Raw genomic sequence first — 7752 nt, 5'->3', positions numbered from 1 at the left:
GAGGTTGATGGAGATCCAACAGCACGACGGCGTGGTGGTGGATGTAGCGGGTCTCCGGCAGGGCTTCGCCGAGCTTCTGCGAGAGAGAGAGAGGTGTTGCAGGGGAGGAGGGAGGCGCCCAAGGCTGTAGGTTGCTGCCCTCCCTCCCCCCCTTTATATAGGCCCCTGGGGGGATGCGCCGGCCCTGGGAGATGGGATCTCCAAGGGGGGGCGGCGGCCAAGGGGGGAAGGGGTTGCCTTGCCCCCCAAGGCAAGGGGGAAGCTCCCCCTAGGGTTCCCAACCCTAGGCGGATGGGGGTAGGCCCAAGGGGGGCGCCCCAGCCCACTAAGGGCTGGTTCCTTTCCACTTTCAGCCCACGGGGCCCTCCGGGATGGGTGGCCCCACCCGATGGACCCCCGGGACCCTTCCGGTGGTCCCGGTACAATACCGGTAACCCCCGAAACTTTCCCGGTGGCCGAAACTAGACTTCCTATATATAATTCTTCACCTCCGGACCATTCCGGAACCTCTCGTGACGTCCGGGATCTCATTCGGTACTCCGAAAAACTTTCGGGTTTCCGCATACATATATCTCTACAACCCTAGTGTCACCGGACCTTAAGTGTGTAGACCCTACGGGTTCGGGAGACATGCAGACATGACCGAGACGCCTCTCCGGTCAATAACCAACAGCGGGATCTGGATACCCATGTTGGCTCCCACATGTTCCACGATGATCTCATCGGATGAACCACGGTGTCGAGGATTCAATCAATCCGTATGCAATTCCCTTTGTCAATCGGTATGTTACTTGCCCGAGATTCGATCGTCGGTATCCCAATACCTTGTTCAATCTCGTTACCGACAAGTCTCTTTACTCGTACCGCAATGCATGATCCCGTGACTAACGCCTTAGTCACATTGAGCTCATTATGATGATGCATTACCGAGTGGGCCCAGAGATACCTCTCCGTCACACGGAGTGACAAATCCCAGTCTCGATCCGTGCCAACCCAACAGACACTTTCGGAGATACCCGTAGTGCACCTTTATAGTCACCCAGTTACGTTGTGACGTTTGGCACAACCAAAGCACTCCTACGGTATCCGGGAGTTGCACGATCTCATGGTCTAAGGAAAAGATACTTGACATTGGAAAAGCTCTAGCAAACGAAACTACACGATCTTTTATGCTATGCTTAGAATTGGGTCTTGTCCATCACATCATTCTCCTAATGATGTGATCCCGTTATCAATGACATCCAATGTCCATAGTCAGGAAACCATGACTATCTGTTGATCAACGAGCTAGTCAACTAGAGGCTTACTAGGGACACATTGTGGTCTATGTATTCACACATGTATTACGATTTCCGGACAATACAATTATAGCATGAATAATAGACGATTATCATGAACAAAGAAATATAATAATAACCTTTTATTATTGCCTCTAGGGCATATTTCCAACAGTCTCCCACTTGCACTAGAGTCAATAATCTAGTTACATTGTGATGAATCGAACACCCATTGCGTCCTGGTGTTGATCATGTTTTGCCCTAGGGAGAGGTTTAGTCAACGGATCTGCTACATTCAGGTTCGTATGTACTTTACAAATATCTATGTCTCCATTTTGAACACTTTCACGAATGGAGTTGAAGCGACGCTTGATATGCCTGGTCTTCCTGTGAAACCTGGGCTCCTTCACACGGGCAATAGCTCCAGTGTTGTCACAGAAGAGAGTCATTGGGCCCGACGCATTGGGAATCACCCCTAGGTCGGTAATGAACTCCTTCATCCAGACTGCTTCCTGTGCTGCCTCCGAGGCTGCCATGTACTCCGCTTCACATGTAGATCCCGCCACGACGCTTTGCTTGCAACTGCACCAGCTTACTGCTCCTCCATTCAAAATATACACGTATCCGGTCTGTGACTTCGAGTCATCCAGATCTGTGTCGAAGCTAGCATCGACGTAACCCTTTACGACGAGCTCTTCGTCACCTCCATAAACGAGAAACATATCCTTAGTCCTCTTCAGGTACTTAGGATATTCTTGACCGCTGTCCAGTGTTCCATGTCGGGATTACTTTGGTATCTTCCTACCAAACTTACGGCAAGGTTTACATCCGGTCTGGTACACAGCATGGCATACATAATAGACCCTATGGCCGAGGCATAGGGGATGACACTCATCTTTTCAATATCTTCTGCCGTGGTCGGGCATTGAGCCGTGCTCAATTGCACACCTTGCAATACAGGCAAGAACCCCTTCTTGGACTGATCCATACTGAACTTCTTCAATATCTTGTCAAGGTATGTACTCTGTGAAAGACCAATGAGGCGTCTTGATCTATCTCTATAGATCTTGATGCCTAATATATAAGCAGCTTCTCCAAGGTCCTTCATTGAAAAACACTTATTCAAATAGGCCTTTATACTTTCCAAGAATTCTATATCATTTCCCATCAATAGTATGTCATCCACATATAATATGAGAAATGCTACAGAGCTCCCACTCACTTTCTGGTAAACACAGGCTTCTCCATAAGTCTGTGTAAACCCAAACGCTTTGATCATCTCATCAAAGCGAATGTTCCAACTCCGAGATGCTTGCACCAGCCCATAGATTGAGCGCTGGAGCTTGCATACTTTGTTAGCATTCTTAGGATCGACAAAACCTTCCGGCTGCATCATATACAACTCTTCCTTAAGGAAGCCGTTAAGGAATGCCGTTTTGACGTCCATCTGCCATATCTCATAATCATAGTATGCGGCAATTGCTAACATGATTCGGACAGACTTCTGCTTCGCTACGGGTGAGAAAGTCTCATCGTAGTCAACCCCTTGAACTTGTCGATAACCCTTAGCGACAAGTCGAGCTTTGTAGATGGTCACATTACCATCCGCGTCCGTCTTCTTCTTAAAGATCCATTTGTTTTCTATGGCTCGCCGCTCATCGGGCAAGTCAGTCAAAGTCCATACTTTGTTTTCATACATGGATTCTATCTCGGATTTCATGGCTTCTAGCCATTTGTCGGAATCCGGGCCCGCCATCACTTCTTCATAGTTCGAAGGTTCACCGTTGTCTAACAACATGATTTCCAGGACAGGGTTGCCGTACCACTCTGGTGCGGAACGTGTCCTTGTGGACCTACGAAGTTCAGTAACTTGATTTGAAGCTTCATGATCATCATCATTAACTTCCTCCCCAGTCGGTGTAGGCACCACAGGAACATTTTCCCGCGCTGCGCTACTTTCCGGTTCGGAAGGGGTGACTATCACCTCATCAAGTTCCACTTTCCTCCCACTCAATTCCTTCGAGAGAAACTCCTTCTCCGGAAAGGACCCGTTCTTGGCAACGAAGATCTTGCCTTCGGATCTGAGGTAGAATGTATACCCAATAGTTTCCTTAGGGTATCCTATGAAGACGCATTTTTCCGATTTGGGTTCGAGCTTTTCAGGTTGAAGTTTCTTGACATAAGCATCGCATCCCCAAACTTTTAGAAACGACAGCTTAGGTTTCTTACCAAACCATAATTCATACGGTGTCGTCTCAATGGATTTCGACGGAGCCCTATTTAAAGTGAATGCGGCAATCTCTAAAGCATAACCCCAAAATGAGAGCGGTAAATCGGTAAGAGACATCATAGATCGCACCATATCCAATAGAGTGCGATTACGACGTTCGGACACACCATTTCTCTGAGGTGTTCCAGGCGGCGTGAGTTGTGAAACTATTCCACATTTCCTTAAGTGTGTACCAAATTCGTGACTTAAATATTCTCCACCACGATCTGATCGTAAGAATTTTATTTTCTGTCACGTTGATTCTCAACTTCACTCTGAAATTCCTTGAACTTTTCAAAGGTTTCAGACTTGTGTTTCATTAGGTAGACATACCCATATCTACTTAAATCATCAGTGAGAGTGAGAACATAACGATATCCTCCGCGAGCCTCAACACTCATTGGACCACACACATCGGTATGTATGATTTCCAATAAATTGGTTGCTCGCTCCATTGTTCCGGAGAACGGAGTCTTGGTCATCTTACCCATGAGGCATGGTTCGCACGTGTCAAATGATTCGTAATCAAGAGACTCCAAAAGTCCATCTGCATGGAGCTTCTTCATGCGCTTGACACCAATGTGACCAAGGCGGCAGTGCCACAAGTATGTGGGACTATCGTTATCAACTTTACATCTTTTGGTATTCACACTATGAACATGTGTAACATTACGTTCGAGATTCATCAAAAATAAACCATTGACCAGCGGGGCATGACCATAAAACATATCTCTCAAATAATAGAACAACCATTATTCTCGGATTTAAATGAGTAGCCATCTCAAATTAAACGAGATCCAGATACAATGTTCATGCTCAAAGCTGGCACTAAATAACAATTATTGAGGTTTAAAACTAATCCCGTAGGGAGATGCAGAGGTAGCGTGCCGACGGCGATCACATCGACCTTGGAACCATTCCCGACGCGCATCGTCACCTCGTCCTTCGCCAGTCTCTGTTTATTCCGTAGTTCCTGCTTTGAGTTACAAATATGAGCAACCGCACCAGTATCAAATACCCAGGAGCTACTACGAGTACTGGTAAGGTACACATCAATTACTTGTATATCACATATACCTTGGGTATTGCCGGCCTTCTTCTTGTCCGCTAAATATTTGGGGCAGTTCCGCTTCCAGTGACCACTTCCCTTGCAATAAAAGCACTCAGTCCCGGGCTTGGGTCCATTCTTTGACTTCTTCCCAGTAACTGGTTTACCGGGCGCGGCAACTCCCTTGCCGTCCTTCTTGAAGTTCTTCTTACCCTTGCCCTTCTTGAACTTGGTGGTTTTATTCACCATCAACACTTGATGTTCTTTTCTGATCTCCCCTTCCGCTGATTTCAGCATTGAATATACCTCGGGAATGGTCTTTTCCATCCCCTGCATATAGTTCATCACAAAGCTCTTGTAGCTTGGTGGAAGCGACTGGAGGATTCTGTCAATGACCGCGTCATCCGGGAGATTAACTCCCAACTGAGACAAGCGGTTGTGCAACCCAGACATTCTGAGTATGTGCTCACTAACAGAACTGTTCTCCTCCATTTTACAGCTGAAGAACTTGTCGGAGACATCATATCTCTCGACCCGGGCATGAGCTTGAAAAACCAGTTTCAGCTCCTCGAACATCTCATATGCTCCATGTTTCTCAAAACGCTTTTGGAGACCCGGCTCTAAGCTGTAAAGCATGCCGCACTGAACGAGGGAGTAATCATCAGCACGTGATTGCCAAGCGTTCATAACGTCTTGGTTCTCTGGGATTGGTGCATCACCTAGCGGTGCTTCTAAGACATAATCTTTCTTGGCTACTATAAGGATGAGCCTCAGGTTCCGGACCCAGTCCGTATAGTTGCTGCCATCATCTTTCAGCTTGGTTTTCTCTAGGAACGCGTTGAAATTGAGGACAACGTTGGCCATTTGATCTACAAGACATAGTGTAAAGATTTTAGACTAAGTTCATGATAATTGAGTTCATCTAATCAAATTATTTAATGAACTCCCACTCATATAGACATCCCTCTAGTCATCTAAGTGAAACATGATCCGAGTTTAACTAGGCCGTGTCCGATCATCACGTGAGACGGACTAGTCAAGATCGGTGAACATCTCCATGTTGATCGTATCTTCTATACAACTCATGCTCGACCTTTCGGTCCTCCGTGTTCTGAGGCCATGTCTGTACATGCTAGGCTCGTCAACACCCGTTGTATTCGAACGTTAGAATCTATCACACCCGATCATCACGTGGTGCTTCGAAACAACGGACCTTCGCAACGGTGCACAGTTAGGGTGAACACTTTCTTGAAATTATTATAAGGGATCATCCTACTTGCTACCGTCGTTCTAAGCAAATAAGATGCAAAAACATGATAAACATCACATGCAATCATATAGTGACATGATATGGCCAATATCATCATGCTCCTTTGATCTCCATCTTCGGGGCACCATGATCATCTTCGTCACCGGCATGACACCATGATCTCCATCATCATGATCTCCATCATTGTGTCTTCATGAAGTCGTCACGCCAACTATTACTTCTACTTCTATGGCTAACGCGTTTAGCAACAAAGTAAAGTAATTTACATGGCGTTATTCAATGACACGCAGGTCATACAAAATAATAAAGACAACTCCTATGGCTCCTGCCGGTTGTCATACTCATCGACATGCAAGTCGTGATTCCTATTACAAGAATATGATCAATCTCATACATCACATATATCATTCATCACATCTTCTGGCCATATCACATCACATAGCACTTGCTGCAAAAACAAGTTAGACGTCCTCTAATTGTTGTTGCAAGTTTTTACGTGGTTTGTAGGTTTCTATCAAGAACGTTTCTTACCTACGTATGACCACAACGTGATTTGCCAATTTCTATTTACCCTTCATAAGGACCCTTTTCATCGAATCTGTTCCGACTAAAGTAGGAGAGACAGACACCCGCTAGCCACCTTATGCATCTAGTGCATGCCAGTCGGTGGAACCTGTCTCACGTAAGTGTACGTGTAAGGTCGGTCCGGGCCGCTTCATCCTACAATGCCGCCGAAACAAGAAAAGACTAGTAGCGGCAAGAAGAATTGGCAAACTCAACGCCCACAACTACTTTGTGTTCTACTCGTGCATAGTAACTACGCATAGGCCTGGCTCTGATACCACTGTTGGGAATCGTAACATAATTTAAAATTTTCCTACGCTCACCAAGATGCATCTATGGAGTTTACTAGCAACGAGGGGAAGGGAGTGCATCTACATACCCTTGTAGATCACGAGCGGAAGCGTTCCAATGAACGTGGGTGACGGAGTCGTACTCGCCGTGATCCAAATCACCGATGACCGAGTGCCGAACGGACGGCACCTCCGCGTTCAACACACGTACGGTGCAGCGACGTCTCCTCCTTCTTGATCCAGCAAGGGGGAAGGAGAGGTTGATGGAGATCCAACAGCACGACGGCGTGGTGGTGGATGTAGCGGGTCTCCGGCAGGGCTTCGCCGAGCTTCTGCGAGAGAGAGAGAGGTGTTGCAGGGGAGGAGGGAGGCGCCCAAGGCTGTAGGTTGCTGCCCTCCCTCCCCCCCTTTATATAGGCCCCTGGGGGGGTGCGCCGGCCCTGGGAGATGGGATCTCCAAGGGGGCGGGCGGCGGCCAAGGGGGGAAGGGGTTGCCTTGCCCCCCAAGGCAAGGGGGAAGCTCCCCCCTAGGGTTCCCAACCCTAGGCGCATGGGGGGAGGCCCAAGGGGGGCGCCCCAGCCCACTAAGGGCTGGTTCCCTTCCAATTTCAGCCCACGGGGCCCTCCGGGATGGGTGGCCCCACCCGGTGGACCCCCGGGACCCTTCCGGTGGTCCCGGTACAATACCGGTAACCCCCGAAACTTTCCCGGTGGCCGAAACTTGACTTCCTATATATAATTCTTCACCTCCGGACCATTCCGGAACCTCTCGTGACGTCCGGGATCTCATCCGGGACTCCGAACAACTTTCGGGTTTCCGTATACATATATCTCTACAACCCTAGCATCACCGGACCTTAAGTGTGTAGACCCTACGGGTTCGGGAGACATCCAGACATGACCGAGACGCCTCTCCGGTCAATAACCAACAGCGGGATCTGGATACCCATGTTGGCTCCCACATGTTCCACGATGATCTCATCGGATGAACCACGGTGTCGAGGATTCAATCAATCCGTATGCAATTCCCTTTG

The sequence above is a fragment of the Triticum aestivum genome, chromosome 2D (assembly GCF_018294505.1).
Source record: "Triticum aestivum cultivar Chinese Spring chromosome 2D, IWGSC CS RefSeq v2.1, whole genome shotgun sequence".
Taxonomy (NCBI): domain Eukaryota; kingdom Viridiplantae; phylum Streptophyta; class Magnoliopsida; order Poales; family Poaceae; genus Triticum; species Triticum aestivum.
The sequence above is the reverse complement of the archived record's forward strand: the minus strand, read 5'-3'. Positions refer to the sequence as shown.